Source organism: Phalangium opilio, unplaced genomic scaffold, assembly GCF_054372755.1.
Source record: "Phalangium opilio isolate 3A_F unplaced genomic scaffold, DU_Popi_V2 ptg001421l_1, whole genome shotgun sequence".
In the NCBI taxonomy this organism is placed as follows: Eukaryota; Metazoa; Arthropoda; class Arachnida; order Opiliones; family Phalangiidae; genus Phalangium; species Phalangium opilio.
This window is the reverse complement of record NW_028324258.1, coordinates 3,635,430-3,652,929: the sequence shown is the minus strand read 5'-3', so window position 1 is coordinate 3,652,929 and position 17,500 is coordinate 3,635,430. Positions and strand designations below refer to the sequence as shown.

Genomic DNA, 17,500 nt, shown 5'->3' with positions numbered 1-17,500 from the left:
ATGGTCGTCAGGTATTGTGGAAAAACTTTGACTTTTTACGTCACATCTGAGAAATCACAACACCGCTCCCGGATGGGCTCGTACCACCAACCTTTCGGTTAACAGCCGAACGCGCTAACCTTTGCGCCACGGAAGCCCAAAAATGAAATGGTCGTCAGGTATTGTGGAAAAACCTTGACTTTTTTCGTCACATCTGAGACCTCACAACACCGCTCCCGGGTGGGCTCGAATCACCAACCTTTAGAATAACAGCTGAACGCGCTAACCATTGCGCCACGGAAGCCCAAAATTTATATGGTCGTCAGGTATTGTGGAAAAACTTTGACTTTTTACGTCACATCTGAGACCTCACAACACCGCTCCCGGATGGGCTCGTACCACCAACCTTTCGGTTAACAGCCGAACGCGCTAACCATTGCGCTACGGAAGCCCAAAAATTAAATGGTCGTCAGGTATTTCAAAGTTCATTTCAAAGTTTCAAAGTTTATTTTGGCATAGTTAATACAAAAGCTCATTGTGGAATAACTTTGCTTTTTACGTTACATTTGAGATCCCACAACACCGCTCCCAGGTGAGCTCGAACCACCAACCTATTGGTTAACAGCCGAAAGCGCTAACCATTGAGCAACGGAAGCTCAGAAATAAAATGGTTATCACGTATTGTGGAAAAGTTTTGAATTTTTACGCTACATCTGAGACCCCACAACACCTCTCCCGGGTGGGCTCGAACCACCAACCTTTCGGTTAACAGCCGAACGCGCTAACCAATGCGCCACGGAAGCCCAAAAATTAAATGATCGTCAGGTATTGTGGAAAAACTTTGACTTTTTACGTCACATCTGAGACCTCACTACACCGCTCCCGGGTGGGCTCGAACCACCAACCTTTTGAATAACAGCTGAGCACGCTAACCATTGCGCCACGGAAGCCCAAAAATAATATTGTCGTCAGGTATTGTGGAAAAACTTTGACTTTTTACGTCACATCTGAGACCTCACAACACCGCTCCCGGGTGGGCTCGAACCACCAACCTTTTGAATAACAGCTGAGCACGCTAACCAATGCGCCACGGAGCCCAAAAATTAAATGGTTGTCAGGTATTGTGGAAAAACTTTGGCTTTTTACGTACCATTTGAGATCCCAAAACACCTCTCCAGGGTGGGCTCGAACCACCAACCTTTTTCTTAACAGCTGATCGCGCTAACCATTGCACCACGGAAGCCCAAAAATTAAATGGTCGTCAGGTATTGTGGAAAAACTCTGACATTTTACGTTACATCTGAGACGTCACAACACCGCTCCCGGGAGGGCTCAAACCACCAGTCTTTTGAATAGCAGCTGAACGCGCTAACCATTGCGCCACGGAAGCCCAAAAATTAAATGGTCGTCAGGTATTGTGGAAAACTTTTGGCTTTCTACGTTACATTTGAGCTCCCACAACACCGCTCCCGGGTGCGCTCGAACCACCAACCTATTGGTTAACAGCGGAACGCGCTAACCATTGAGCCACTGAAGCTCAGAAATTAAATGGTTGTCACGTATTGTGGAAAATTTTTGACTTTTTACGCTACATCTGAGACCCCACAACACCGCTCCCGGGAGGGCTCGAACCACCAACCTTTCGATTAACAGCTGAACACGCTAACCATTGCGCCACGGAAGCCCAAAAATTAAACGTTCGTCAGGTATTGTGGAAAAACTCTGGCATTTTACGTTACATCTGAGACGTCACAACACCGCTTCCGGGAGGGCTCAAACCACCAGTCTTTGAATAGCAGCTGAACGCGCTAACCATTACACCACGGAAGCCCAAAAATTAAATGTTCGTCAGATATTGTGGAAAAACTCTGACATTTTACGTTACATCTGAGACGTCACAACACCGCACCCGGGAGGAATCAAACCACCAGTCTTTTGAATAGCAGCTGAACGCGCTAACCATTGCGCCACGGAAGCCCAAAAATTAAATGTTCGTCAGGTATTGAGGAAAAACCTTGACTTTTTACGTAACATCTGAGACCTCACAACACCGCTCCCGGATGGGCTCGAGCCACCAACCTTTCGGTTAACAGCCGAACGCACTAACCTTTGCGCCACGGAAGCCCAAAAATTAAATGGTCGTCAGGTATTGTGGAAAAACTTTAATTTTTTACCTCACACCTGATACCTCACAACACCGCTCCCGGATGGGCTCGAACCACCAAACTTTCGGTTAACAGCCGAACGCGCTAACCATTGAGCCACGGAAGCTCTGAAATTAAATGGTCGTCAGGTATTGTGGAAAAACTTTGACATTTTACGTCACATCTGAGACGTCACAACACCGCTCCCGGATGGGCTCGAACCACCAACCTATTAGTTAACAACCGAACGCGCTAACCATTGAGCCACGGAAGCTCAGAAATTATATGGTTGTCAGGTATTGTGGAAAAGTTATGACTTTTTACGTTACATCTGAGACCCTACAAAACCTCTCCAGGGTGTTCTCGAACCACCAACCTTTCGGTTAACAGCCGAACGCGCTAACAATTGCGCCACGGAAGCCCAAAAATTAAATTGTCGTCTGGTATTGTGGAAAACCTTTGGCTTTCTACGTTACATTTGAGATCCCACAACACCGCTCCCGGGTAGGCTCGAACCACCAACCTATTGGTTAACAGCCGAACGCGCTAACCATTGAGCCACGGAAGCTCAGAAATTAAATGATTGTCACGTATTGTGGAAAATGTTTGACTTTTTACGCTACATCTGAGACCCCACAACACCTCTCCCGGGTGGGCTCGAACCACCAACCTTTCGATTAACAGCTGAACACGCTAACCATTGCGCCACGGAAGCCCAAAAATTAAACGTTCGTCAGGTATTGTGGAAAAACTCTGGCATTTTACGTTACATCTGAGACGTCACAACACCGCTTCCGGGAGGGCTCAAACCACCAGTCTTTGAATAGCAGCTGAACGCGCTAACCATTACACCACGGAAGCCCAAAAATTAAATGTTCGTCAGATATTGTGGAAAAACTCTGACATTTTACGTTACATCTGAGACGTCACAACACCGCACCCGGGAGGGCTCAAACCACCAGTCTTTTGAATAGCAGCTGAACGCGCTAACCATTGCGCCACGGAAGCCCAAAAATTAAATGTTCGTCAGGTATTGAGGAAAAACCTTGACTTTTTACGTAACATCTGAGACCTCACAACACCGCTCCCGGATGGGCTCGAGCCACCAACCTTTCGGTTAACAGCCGAACGCACTAACCTTTGCGCCACGGAAGCCCAAAAATTAAATGGTCGTCAGGTATTGTGGAAAAACTTTGATTTTTTACCTCACACCTGATACCTCACAACACCGCTCCCGGATGGGCTCGAACCACCAAACTTTCGGTTAACAGCCGAACGCGCTAACCATTGAGCCACGGAAGCTCTGAAATTAAATGGTCGTCAGGTATTGTGGAAAAACTTTGACATTTTACGTCACATCTGAGACGTCACAACACCGCTCCCGGATGGGCTTGAACCACCAACCTATTAGTTAACAACCGAACGCGCTAACCATTGAGCCACGGAAGCTCAGAAATTATATGGTTGTCAGGTATTGTGGAAAAGTTATGACTTTTTACGTTACATCTGAGACCCTACAAAACCTCTCCAGGGTGTTCTCGAACCACCAACCTTTCGGTTAACAGCCGAACGCGCTAACAATTGCGCCACGGAAGCCCAAAAATTAAATTGTCGTCTGGTATTGTGGAAAACCTTTGGCTTTCTACGTTACATTTGAGATCCCACAACACCGCTCCCGGGTAGGCTCGAACCACCAACCTATTGGTTAACAGCCGAACGCGCTAACCATTGAGCCACGGAAGCTCAGAAATTAAATGATTGTCACGTATTGTGGAAAATGTTTGACTTTTTACGCTACATCTGAGACCCCACAACACCTCTCCCGGGTGGGCTCGAACCACCAACCTTTCGATTAACAGCTGAACACGCTAACCATTGCGCCACGGAAGCCCAAAAATTAAACGTTCGTCAGGTATTGTGGAAAAACTCTGGCATTTTACGTTACATCTGAGACGTCACAACACCGCTTCCGGGAGGGCTCAAACCACCAGTCTTTGAATAGCAGCTGAACGCGCTAACCATTACACCACGGAAGCCCAAAAATTAAATGTTCGTCAGATATTGTGGAAAAACTCTGACATTTTACGTTACATCTGAGACGTCACAACACCGCACCCGGGAGGGCTCAAACCACCAGTCTTTTGAATAGCAGCTGAACGCGCTAACCATTGCGCCACGGAAGCCCAAAAATTAAATGTTCGTCAGGTATTGAGGAAAAACCTTGACTTTTTACGTAACATCTGAGACCTCACAACACCGCTCCCGGATGGGCTCGAGCCACCAACCTTTCGGTTAACAGCCGAACGCACTAACCTTTGCGCCACGGAAGCCCAAAAATTAAATGGTCGTCAGGTATTGTGGAAAAACTTTGATTTTTTACCTCACACCTGATACCTCACAACACCGCTCCCGGATGGGCTCGAACCACCAAACTTTCGGTTAACAGCCGAACGCGCTAACCATTGAGCCACGGAAGCTCTGAAATTAAATGGTCGTCAGGTATTGTGGAAAAACTTTGACATTTTACGTCACATCTGAGACGTCACAACACCGCTCCCGGATGGGCTCAAACCACCAGTCTTTGAATAGCAGCTGAACGCGCTAACCATTACACCACGGAAGCCCAAAAATTAAATGTTCGTCAGATATTGTGGAAAAACTCTGACATTTTACGTTACATCTGAGACGTCACAACACCGCACCCGGGAGGGCTCAAACCACCAGTCTTTTGAATAGCAGCTGAACGCGCTAACCATTGCGCCACGGAAGCCCAAAAATTAAATGTTCGTCAGGTATTGAGGAAAAACCTTGACTTTTTACGTAACATCTGAGACCTCACAACACCGCTCCCGGATGGGCTCGAGCCACCAACCTTTCGGTTAACAGCCGAACGCACTAACCTTTGCGCCACGGAAGCCCAAAAATTAAATGGTCGTCAGGTATTGTGGAAAAACTTCGATTTTTTACCTCACACCTGATACCTCACAACACCGCTCCCGGATGGGCTCGAACCACCAAACTTTCGGTTAACAGCCGAACGCGCTAACCATTGAGCCACGGAAGCTCTGAAATTAAATGGTCGTCAGGTATTGTGGAAAAACTTTGACATTTTACGTCACATCTGAGACGTCACAACACCGCTCCCGGATGGGCTCGAACCACCAACCTATTAGTTAACAACCGAACGCGCTAACCATTGAGCCACGGAAGCTCAGAAATTATATGGTTTACAGGTATTGTGGAAAAGTTATGACTTTTTACGTTACATCTGAGACCCTACAAAACCTCTCCAGGGTGTTCTCGAACCACCAACCTTTCGGTTAACAGCCGAACGCGCTAACAATTGCGCCACGGAAGCCCAAAAATTAAATTGTCGTCAGGTATTGTGGAAAACCTTTGGCTTTCTACGTTACATTTGAGATCCCACAACACCGCTCCCGGGTAGGCTCGAACCACCAACCTATTGGTTAACAGCCGAACGCGCTAACCATTGAGCCACGGAAGCTCAGAAATTAAATGATTGTCACGTATTGTGGAAAATGTTTGACTTTTTACGCTACATCTGAGACCCCACAACACCTCTCCCGGGTGGGCTCGAACCACCAACCTTTCGATTAACAGCTGAACACGCTAACCATTGCGCCACGGAAGCCCAAAAATTAAACGTTCGTCAGGTATTGTGGAAAAACTCTGGCATTTTACGTTACATCTGAGACGTCACAACACCGCTTCCGGGAGGGCTCAAACCACCAGTCTTTGAATAGCAGCTGAACGCGCTAACCATTACACCACGGAAGCCCAAAAATTAAATGTTCGTCAGATATTGTGGAAAAACTCTGACATTTTACGTTACATCTGAGACGTCACAACACCGCACCCGGGAGGGCTCAAACCACCAGTCTTTTGAATAGCAGCTGAACGCGCTAACCATTGCGCCACGGAAGCCCAAAAATTAAATGTTCGTCAGGTATTGAGGAAAAACCTTGACTTTTTACGTAACATCTGAGACCTCACAACACCGCTCCCGGATGGGCTCGAGCCACCAACCTTTCGGTTAACAGCCGAAGGCACTAACCTTTGCGCCACGGAAGCCCAAAAATTAAATGGTCGTCAGGTATTGTGGAAAAACTTTGACTTTTTACCTCACATCTGAGACCTCACAACACCGCTCCCGGATGGGCTCGAACCACCAAACTTTCGGTTAACAGCCGAACGCGCTAACCATTGAGCCACGGAAGCTCTGAAATTAAATGGTCGTCTGGTATTGTGGAAAAACTTTGACATTTTACGTAACATCTGAGACCTCATAGCACCGCTCCCGGGTGTGCTTGAACCACCAACCTTTCCGTTAACAGCCGAACGCGCTAACCATTGCGCCACGGAAGCTCAAAAATTAAATGTTCACAGGTATTGTGGAAAAACTCTGACTTTTTACGTTACATTTCAGACCTCACAACACCGCTCCCGGATGGGCTCGAACCACCAACCTTTCGGTTAACAGCCGAACGCGCTAACAATTGCGCCACGGAAGCCCAAAAATTAAATTGTCGTCAGGTATTGTGGAAAACCTTTGGCTTTCTACGTTACATTTGAGATCCCACAACACCGCTCCCGGGTAGGCTCGAACCACCAACCTATTGGTTAACAGCCGAACGCGCTAACCATTGAGCCACGGAAGCTCAGAAATTAAATGATTGTCACGTATTGTGGAAAATGTTTGACTTTTTACGCTACATCTGAGACCCCACAACACCTCTCCCGGGTGGGCTCGAACCACCAACCTTCCGATTAACAGCTGAACACGCTAACCATTGCGCCACGGAAGCCCAAAAATTAAACGTTCGTCAGGTATTGTGGAAAAACTCTGGCATTTTACGTTACATCTGAGACGTCACAACACCGCTTCCGGGAGGGCTCAAACCACCAGTCTTTGAATAGCAGCTGAACGCGCTAACCATTACACCACGGAAGCCCAAAAATTAAATGTTCGTCAGATATTGTGGAAAAACTCTGACATTTTACGTTACATCTGAGACGTCACAACACCGCACCCGGGAGGGCTCAAACCACCAGTCTTTTGAATAGCAGCTGAACGCGCTAACCATTGCGCCACGGAAGCCCAAAAATTAAATGTTCGTCAGGTATTGAGGAAAAACCTTGACTTTTTACGTAACATCTGAGACCTCACAACACCGCTCCCGGATGGGCTCGAGCCACCAACCTTTCGGTTAACAGCCGAACGCACTAACCTTTGCGCCACGGAAGCCCAAAAATTAAATGGTCGTCAGGTATTGTGGAAAAACTTTGACTTTTTACCTCACATCTGAGACCTCACAACACCGCTCCCGGATGGGCTCGAACCACCAAACTTTCGGTTAACAGCCGAACGCGCTAACCATTGAGCCACGGAAGCTCTGAAATTAAATGGTCGTCTGGTATTGTGGAAAAACTTTGACATTTTTCGTAACATCTGAGACCTCATAGCACCGCTCCCGGGTGTGCTTGAACCACCAACCTTTCCGTTAACAGCCGAACGCGCTAACCATTGCGCCACGGAAGCTCAAAAATTAAATGTTCACAGGTATTGTGGAAAAACTCTGACTTTTTACGTTACATTTCAGACCTCACAACACCGCTCCCGGATGGGCTCGAACCACCAACCTTTCGGTTAACAGCCGAACGCGCTAACCATTGCGCCTCGAAAGCCCAAAAATTAAATGTTCACAGGTATTGTGGAAAAACTCTGACTTTTTACGTTACATCTGAGACCTCACAAAACGCTCCCGGATGGGCTCGAACCACCAAACTTTCGGTTAAAAGCCGAACGCGCTAACCATTGCGCCACGGTAGCCCAAAAATTAAATGATCGTCAGGTATTGTGGAAAAACCTTGACTTATTACGTCACATCTGAGACCTCACAACACCGCTCCCGGGTGGGCTCGAACCACCAACTTTTTGAATAACAGCTGAGCGCGCTAACCATTGCGCCACGGAAGCCCAAGATTTAAATGGTCGTCAGGTATTTCGGGAAACCTTTGACTTTTTACGTCACATCTGAGTCCTAACAACACCGCTCCCGGGTGAGCTCGAACAACCAACCTATTGGTTAACAGCCGAACGCGCTAACCATTGAGCCACGAAAGCTCATAAAGTAAATGGTTATCACGTATTGTGGAAAAGTTTTGAATTTTTACGTTACATCTGAGACCTCACTGCTCCGCTCCCGCGCGGGCTCGAACCACCAACCTTTTGAATAACAGCTAAGCGCGCTAACCGTTGCGCCACGGAAGCCCAAAAATTAAATGATCGTCAGGTATTGTGGAAAAAATCTGACTTTTTACGTTACATCTGAGACCTCACATAACGCTCCCGGATGGGCTCGAACCACCAAACATTCGGTTAAAAGCCGAACGCGCTAACCGTTGAGCCACGGAAGCTCTGAAATTAAATGGTCGCCAGGTATTGTGGAAAAACTTTGACTATTTACGTCACATCTGAGACCTCACAACACAGCTCACGGATGGGCTCGAACCACCAACCATTTGGTTAACAGCCGAACGCGCTACTCATTGAGCCACGGAAGCTCAGAAGTTAAATGGTTGTCACGTATTGTGGAAAAGCTTTGACTTTTTACGCTACATCTGAGACCCACCACACCTCTCCCGGGTGGGCTCGAACCACCAACCTTTCGGTTAACAGCTGAAAGCGCTAACCATTGCGCCACGGAAGCCCAAAAATTAAATGTTCGTCAGGTAATGTGGAAAAATTCTCACATTTTACGTTACATCTGAGACGTCACAACACCGCTCCCGTGAGGGCTCAAACCACCAGTCTTTTTAATAGCAGCTGAACGCGCTAACCATTGCGCCACGGTAGCCCAAAAATTAAATGGTCGTCAGGTATTGTGGAAAACCTTTGGCTTTCTACGTTACATTTGAGATCCCACAACACCGCTCCCGGGTAGGCTCGAACCACCAACCTATTGGTTAACAGCCGAACGCACTAACCTTTGCGCCACGGAAGCTCAAAAATTAAATGGTCGTCAGGTATTATGGAAAAACTTTGACTTTTTACCTCACATCTGAGACCTCACAACACCGCTCCCGGATGGGCTCGAACCACCAAACTTTCGGTTAACAGCAGAACGCGCTAACCATTGAGCCACGGAAGCTCTGAAATTAAATGGTCGTCAGGTATTGTGGAAAAACTTTGACATTTTACGTAACATCTGAGACCTCATAGCACCGCTCCCGGGTGTGCTTGAACCACCAACCTTTCCGTTAACAGCCGAACGCGCTAACCATTGCGCCACGGAAGCCCAAAAATGAAATGGTCGTCAGGTATTGTGGAAAACCTTTGGCTTTCTACGTTACATTTGAGATCCCACAACACCGCTCCCGGGTAGGCTCGAACCACCAACCTATTGGTTAACAGCCGAACGCACTAACCTTTGCGCCACGGAAGCTCAAAAATTAAATGGTCGTCAGGTATTGTGGAAAAACTTTGACTTTTTACCTCACATCTGAGACCTCACAACACCGCTCCCGGATGGGCTCGAACCACCAAATTTTCGGTTAACAGCCGAACGCGCTAACCATTGAGCCACGGAAGCCCAAAAATTAAATGGTCGTCAGGTATTGTGGAAAACCTTTGGCTTTCTACGTTACATTTGAGATCCCACAACACCGCTCCCGGGTGGGCTCGAACCACCAACCTATTGGTTAAAAGCTGAACGCGCTAACCATTGAGCCACGGAAGCTCAGAAATTAAATGGTTGTCACGTATTGTGGAAAATATTTGACTTTTTACGCTACATCTGAGACCCCACAACACCGCTCCCGGGAGGGCTCAAACCACCAGTCTTTTTGAATAGCAGCTGAACGCGCTAACCATTGCGCCACGGAAGCCCAAAAATTAAATGTTCGTCAGATATTGTGGAAAAACTCTGACATTTTACGTTACATCTGAGACGTCACAACACCGCTCCCGGGAGGGCTCAAACCACCAGTCTTTTTAATAGCAGCTGAACGCGCTAACCATTGCGCCACGGAAGCCCTAAAATTAAATGGTCGTCAGGTACTGTGGAAAAACCTTGACTTTTTACGTCACATCTGAGACGTCACAACACCGCTCCCGGATGGGCTCGAGCCACCAACCTATTGGTTAACAACCGAACGCGCTAACCATTGAGCCACGGAAGCTCAGAAATTAAATGGTTGTCAGGTATTGTGGAAAAGTTATGACTTTTTACGTTACATCTGAGACCCTACAAAACCTCTCCAGGGTGTTCTCGAACCACCAACCTTTCGGTTAACAGCCGAACGCGCAAACAATTGCGCCACGGAAGCCCAAAAATTAAATTGTCGTCAGATATTGTGGAAAACCTTTGGCTTTCTACGTTACATTTGAGATCCCACAACACCGCTCCCGGGTAGGCTCGAACCACCAACCTATTGGTTAACAGCCGAACGCGCTAACCATTGAGCCTCGGAAGCTCAGAAATTAAATGGTTGTCACGTATTGTGGAAAATATTTGACTTTTTACGCTACATCTGAGACCCCACAACACCTCTCCCGCGTGGGCTCGAACCACCAACCTTTCGATTAACTGCTGAACGTGCTAACCATTGCGCCACGGAAGCCCAAAAATTAAACGTTCGTCAGGTATTGTGGAAAAACTCTGGCATTTTACGTTACATCTGAGACGTCACAACACCGCTTCCGGGAGGGCTCAAACCACCAGTCTTTGAATAGCAGCTGAACGCGCTAACCATTGCGCCACGGAAGCCCAAAAATTAAATGTTCGTCAGGTATTGAGGAAAAACCTTGACTTTTTACGTAACATCTGAGACCTCACAACACCGCTCCCGGATGGGCTCGAGCCACCAACCTTTCGGTTAACAGCCGAACGCACTAACCTTTGCGCCACGGAAGCCCAAAAATTAAATGTTTACAGGTATTGCGGAAAAACTCTGACTTTTTACGTTACATCTGAGACCTCACAAAACGCTCCCGGATGGGCTCGAACCACCAAACTTTCGGTTAAAAGCCGAACGCGCTAACCATTGCGCCACGGTAGCCCAAAAATTAAATGATCGTCAGGTATTGTGGAAAACCTTTGGCTTTCTACGTTACATTTGAGATCCCACAACACCGCTCCCGGGTAGGCTCGAACCACCAACCTATTGGTTAACAGCCGAACGCGCTAACCATTGAGCCACGGAAGCTCTGAAATTAAATGGTCGTCAGGTATTGTGGAAAAACTTTGACTTTTTACGTAACATCTGAGACCTCATAGCACCGCTCCCAGGTGTGCTCGAACCACCAACCTTTCTGTTAACAGCCAAACGCGCTAACCATTGCGCCACGGAAGCCCAAAAATTGAATGATCGTCAGGTATTGTGGAAAAACTTTGACTTTTTACCTCACATCTGAGACCTCACAACACCGCTCCCGGGTGGGCTCGAACCACCAACCTTTTGAATAACAGCTGAGCGTGCTAACCATGGCGCCACGGAGGCCCAAAATTTATGTGGTCGTCAGGTATTGTGGAAAAATTTGACTTTTTACGTCACATCTGAAACCTCACAACACCGCTCCCGGATGGGCTCGAACCACCAACCTTTCAGTTTACCGCCGAACGCGCTAAACATTGCGCCACGGAAGCCCAAAAATTAAATGATCGTCAGGTATTGTGGAAAAACTTTGACATTTTACGTTACATCTGAGACCTCACAACACCGCTCCCGGATGGGCTCGAACCTCCAAACTTTCGGTTAAAAGCCGAACGCGCTAAACATTGCGCCACGGAAGCCCAAAAATTAAATGTTCGTCAGGTATTGAGGAAAAACCTTGACTTTTTACGTTACATCTGAGACCTCACTACTCCGCTCCCGCGCGGGCTCGAATGTAACGTGTTGTGGGGTCTCAGATGTAGCGTAAAAAGTCATAACTTTTCCACAATACCTGACAACCATTTAATTTCTGAGCTTCCGTGGCTCAATGGTTAGCGCGTTCGGCTGTTAACGAATAGGCTGGTGGTTCGAGCCCACCCTGGATAGGTGTTGTAGGGTCTCAGATGTGAAGTAAAAAGTCAAGGTTTTTCCACAATACCTGACGACCATTTAATTTTTGGGCTTCCGTGGCGCAAAGGTTAGCGCGTTCAGCTGCTATTCAAAAGACTGGTGGTTCGAGCCCACCCGGGAGCGGTGTTGTGAGGTCTCAGATGTAACGAAAAAAGTAAGAGTTTTTACACAAATCCTGACGAACATTTAATTTATGGGCTTCCGTGGCGCAATGGTTAGCGCGTTCAGCTGCTAACCAATAGGTTGGTGGTTCGAGCCCACCCGGGAGCGGTGTTGTGGGATTTCTAATGTAACGTATAAAGCCAAAGTTTTTCCACAATACCTGACGACCATTTAATTTTTGGGCTTCCGTGGAGCAATGGTTAGCGCGTTCGGCTGTTAACCGAAAGGTTGGTGGTTCGAGACCACCCAAGAGAGGTGTTGTGGGGTCTCAGATGTAGCGTAAAAAGTGAAAACTTTTCCACAATACCTTACGACCATTTAATTTTTGGGCTTCCGTGGCGCAATGGTTAGCGCGTTCGGCTGTTAATCGAAAGGTTGGTGGTTCGAGCCCATCCGAGAGCGGTGTTGTGAGGTCTCAGATGTGACGTAAAAAGCCAAAGTTTTTCCACATTACCTGCCGACCATTTAATTTTTGGGCTTCGGTGGCGCAATGGTTAGCACGTTCGGCTTTTAACCGAAAGGTTGGTGGTTTGAGCCCACCCAAGAGAGGTGTTGTGGGGTCTCAGATGTAGCGTAAAAAGTCAAAACTTTTCCACAATACTTGACAACCATTTAATTTCTGAGCTTCCGTGGCTCAATGGTTTGCGCGTTCGGCTGTTAACCAATAGGTTGGTGGTTCGAGCCCATCCGGGAGCGGTGTTTGTTACGTCTCAGATGTGAAGTAAAAAGTCAAGGTTTTTGCACAATACCTGACGACCATTTAATTTTTGGGCCTTCGTGGGGCAATGGTTAGCGCGCTCAGCTGTTATTCACAATGTTGGTGGTTCGAGCCCACCCGAGGGCGCTGTTGTGAGGTCTCAGATGTAACGAAAAAAGTATGAGTTTTTCCACAAATTTTGACGAACATTTAATTATTGGGCTTCCGTGGCGTAATGGTTAGCGCGTTCAGCTGTTAACCGAAAGATTGGTCGTTCGAGCCCACCCTAGAGAGGTGTTGTGGGGTCTCAGATGTAGCGTGAAAAGTCATAACGTTTTCACAATACCTGACAACCATTTAATTTCTGAGCTTTCGTGGCTCAATGGTTAGCGCGTTCGGCTGTTAACCAATAGGTTGGTGGTTCGAGCCCACCCGGGAGCGGTGTTGTGAGGTCTCAGATGTAACGAAAAAAAGTAAGAGTTTTTACACAAAACCTGACGAACATTTAATTTATGGGCTTCCGTGGCGCAATGGTTAGCGCGTTCAGCTGTTAACCGAAAGGTTGGTGGTTCGAGACCACCCGGGAGAGGTGTTGTGGGGTCTCAGATGTAGCGTAAAAAGTCAAAACTTTTCCACAATACGTGACAACCATTTAATTTCTGAGCTTCCGTGGCTCAATGGTTTGCGCGTTCGGCTGTTAACCAATAGGTTGGTGGTTCGAGACCTCCAGGAAGCGGTGTTGTGGGGTCTCAAATGTAACGTAAAAAGCGAAAGTTTTTCCACAATACCTTACGACCATTTAATTTTTGGGCTTCCGTGGCACAATGGTTAGCGCGTTCGGCTGTTAATCGAAAGGTTGGTGGTTCGAGCCCATCCGAGAGCGGTGTTGTGAGGTCTTAGATGTGACGTAAAAAGCCAAAGTTTTTCCACATTACCTGCCGACCATTTAATTTTTGGGCTTCCGTGGCGCAATGGTTAGCACGTTCGGCTGTTAACCGAAAGGTTGGTGGTTCGAGCCCACCCAAGAGAGGTGTTGTGGGGTCTCAGATGTAGCGTAAAAAGTCAAAACTTTTCCACAATACGTGACAACCATTTAATTTCTGAGCTTTCTCGGCTCAATGTTTAGCGCGTTCGCCTGTTAACCAATAGGTTGGTGGTTCGAGCCCACCCGGGAGCGGTGTTGTGGGATCTCAAATGTAACGTACAAAGCCAAAGTTATTCCACAATACCTGACGACCATTTAATTTTTGGGCCTTCGTGGGGCAATGGTTAGCGCGCTGAGCTGTTATTCACAAGGTTGGTGGTTCGAGCCCACCCGAGGGCGGTGGTGTAAGGTCTCAGATGTAACGAAAAAAGTAAGAGTTTTTCCACAAATTCTGACGAACATTTAATTATTGGGCTTCCGTGGCGCAATGGTTAGCGCGTTCAGCTGTTAACCGAAAGATTGGTCGTTCGAGCCCACCCTAGAGAGGTGTTGTGGGGTCTCAGATGTAGCGTGAAAAGTCATAACGTTTTCACAATACCTGACAACCATTTAATTTCTGAGCTTTCGTGGCTCAATGGTTAGCGCGTTCGGCTGTTAACCAATAGGTTGGTGGTTCGAGCCCACCCGGGAGCGGTGTTGTGAGGTCTCAGATGTAACGAAAAAAAGTAAAAGTTTTTACACAAAACCTGACGAACATTTAATTTATGGGCTTCCGTGGCGCAATGGTTAGCGCGTTCAGCTGTTAACCGAAAGATTGGTCGTTCGAGCCCACCCTAGAGAGGTGTTGTGGGGTCTCAGATGTAGCGTGAAAAGTCATAACGTTTTCACAATACCTGACAACCATTTAATTTCTGAGCTTTCGTGGCTCAATGGTTAGCGCGTTCGGCTGTTAACCAATAGGTTGGTGGTTCGAGCCCACCCGGGAGCGGTGTTGTGAGGTCTCAGATGTAACGAAAAAAAGTAAAAGTTTTTCCACAAATTCTGACGAACATTTAATTATTGGGCTTCCGTGGCGCAATGGTTAGCGCGTTCAGCTGTTAACCGAAAGATTGGTCGTTCGAGCCCACCCTAGAGAGGTGTTGTGGGGTCTCAGATGTAGCGTGAAAAGTCATAACGTTTTCACAATACCTGACAACCATTTAATTTCTGAGCTTTCGTGGCTCAATGGTTAGCGCGTTCGGCTGTTAACCAATAGGTTGGTGGTTCGAGCCCACCCGGGAGCGGTGTTGTGAGGTCTCAGATGTAACGAAAAAAAGTAAAAGTTTTTACACAAAACCTGACGAACATTTAATTTATGGGCTTCCGTGGCGCAATGGTTAGCGCGTTCAGCTGTTAACCGAAAGATTGGTCGTTCGAGCCCACCCTAGAGAGGTGTTGTGGGGTCTCAGATGTAGCGTGAAAAGTCATAACGTTTTCACAATACCTGACAACCATTTAATTTCTGAGCTTCCGTGGCTCAATGGTTTGCGCGTTCGGCTGTTAACCAATAGGTTGGTGGTTCGAGACATCCAGGAAGCGGTGTTGTGGGGTCTCAGATGTAGCGTAAAAAGTCAAAACTTTTCCACAATACTTGACAACCATTTAATTTCTGAGCTTCCGTGGCTCAATGGGTTGCGCGTTCGGCTGTTAATCGAAAGGTTGGTGGTTCGAGCCCATCCAAGAGCGGTGTTTTTTACGTCTCAGATGTGAAGTAAAAAGTCAAGGTTTTTGCACAATACCTGACGACCATTTAATTTTTGGGCCTTCGTGGGGCAATGGTTAGCGCGCTCAGCTGTTATTCACAAGGTTGGTGGTTCGAGCCCACCCGAGGGCGGTGTTGTGAGGTCTCAGATGTAACGAAAAAAGTAAGAGTTTTTCCACAAATTCTGACGAACATTTAATTATTGGGCTTCCGTGGCGCAATGGTTAGCGCGTTCAGCTGTTAACCGAAAGATTGGTCGTTCGAGCCCACCCTAGAGAGGTGTTGTGGGGTCTCAGATGTAGCGTGAAAAGTCATAACGTTTTCACAATACCTGACAACCATTTAATTTCTGAGCTTTCGTGGCTCAATGGTTAGCGCGTTCGGCTGTTAACCAATAGGTTGGTGGTTCGAGCCCACCCGGGAGCGGTGTTGTGAGGTCTCAGATGTAACGAAAAAAAGTAAGAGTTTTTACACAAAACCTGACGAACATTTAATATATGGGCTTCCGTGGCGCAATGGTTAGCGCGTTCAGCTGTTAAACGAAAGGTTGGTGGTTCGAGACCACCCGGGAGAGGTGTTGTGGGGTCTCAGATGTAGCGTAAAAAGTCAAAACTTTTCCACAATACGTGACAACCATTTAATTTCTGAGCTTCCGTGGCTCAATGGTTTGCGCGTTCGGCTGTTAACCAATAGGTTGGTGGTTCGAGACCTCCAGGAAGCGGTGTTGTGGGGTCTCAAATGTAACGTAAAAAGCGAAAGTTTTTCCACAATACCTTACGACCATTTAATTTTTGGGCTTCCGTGGCACAATGGTTAGCGCGTTCGGCTGTTAATCGAAAGGTTGGTGGTTCGAGCCCATCCGAGAGCGGTGTTGTGAGGTCTTAGATGTGACGTAAAAAGCCAAAGTTTTTCCACATTACCTGCCGACCATTTAATTTTTGGGCTTCCGTGGCGCAATGGTTAGCACGTTTGGCTGTTAACCGAAAGGTTGGTGGTTCGAGCCCACCCAAGAGAGGTGTTGTGGGGTCTCAGATGTAGCGTAAAAAGTCAAAACTTTTCCACAATACGTGACAACCATTTAATTTCTGAGCTTTCTCGGCTCAATGTTTAGCGCGTTCGCCTGTTAACCAATAGGTTGGTGGTTCGAGCCCACCCGGGAGCGGTGTTGTGGGATCTCAAATGTAACGTACAAAGCCAAAGTTATTCCACAATACCTGACGACCATTTAATTTTTGGGCCTTCGTGGGGCAATGGTTAGCGCGCTGAGCTGTTATTCACAAGGTTGGTGGTTCGAGCCCACCCGAGGGCGGTGGTGTAAGGTCTCAGATGTAACGAAAAAAGTAAGAGTTTTTCCACAAATTCTGACGAACATTTTATTATTGGGCTTCCGTGGCGCAATGGTTAGCGCGTTCAGCTGTTAACCGAAAGATTGGTCGTTCGAGCCCACCCTAGAGAGGTGTTGTGGGGTCTCAGATGTAGCGTGAAAAGTCATAACGTTTTCACAATACCTGACAACCATTTAATTTCTGAGCTTTCGTGGCTCAATGGTTAGCGCGTTCGGCTGTTAACCAATAGGTTGGTGGTTCGAGCCCACCCGGGAGCGGTGTTGTGAGGTCTCAGATGTAACGAAAAAAAGTAAAAGTTTTTACACAAAACCTGACGAACATTTAATTTATGGGCTTCCGTGGCGCAATGGTTAGCGCGTTCAGCTGTTAACCGAAAGGTTGGTGGTTCGAGACCACCCGGGAGAGGTGTTGTGGGGTCTC

At 47.3% G+C, this 17,500-nt stretch overlaps 2 non-coding genes across 2 annotated transcripts; one reads left to right on the top strand and one right to left on the bottom strand.

Annotated features, from left to right (window-relative positions):
• Positions 1–11,718: 11,718 nt before the first annotated feature.
• TRNAY-GUA (transfer RNA tyrosine (anticodon GUA)) lies at positions 11,719–11,791 on the bottom strand. The gene has a single exon. It is a non-coding gene; the product is annotated as a tRNA-Tyr (tRNA).
• A 615-nt stretch (positions 11,792–12,406) lies between these two features.
• Positions 12,407–12,479, top strand: TRNAS-GCU (transfer RNA serine (anticodon GCU)). The gene has a single exon. It is a non-coding gene; the product is annotated as a tRNA-Ser (tRNA).
• The last annotated feature ends 5,021 nt before the right edge of the window (positions 12,480–17,500 follow it).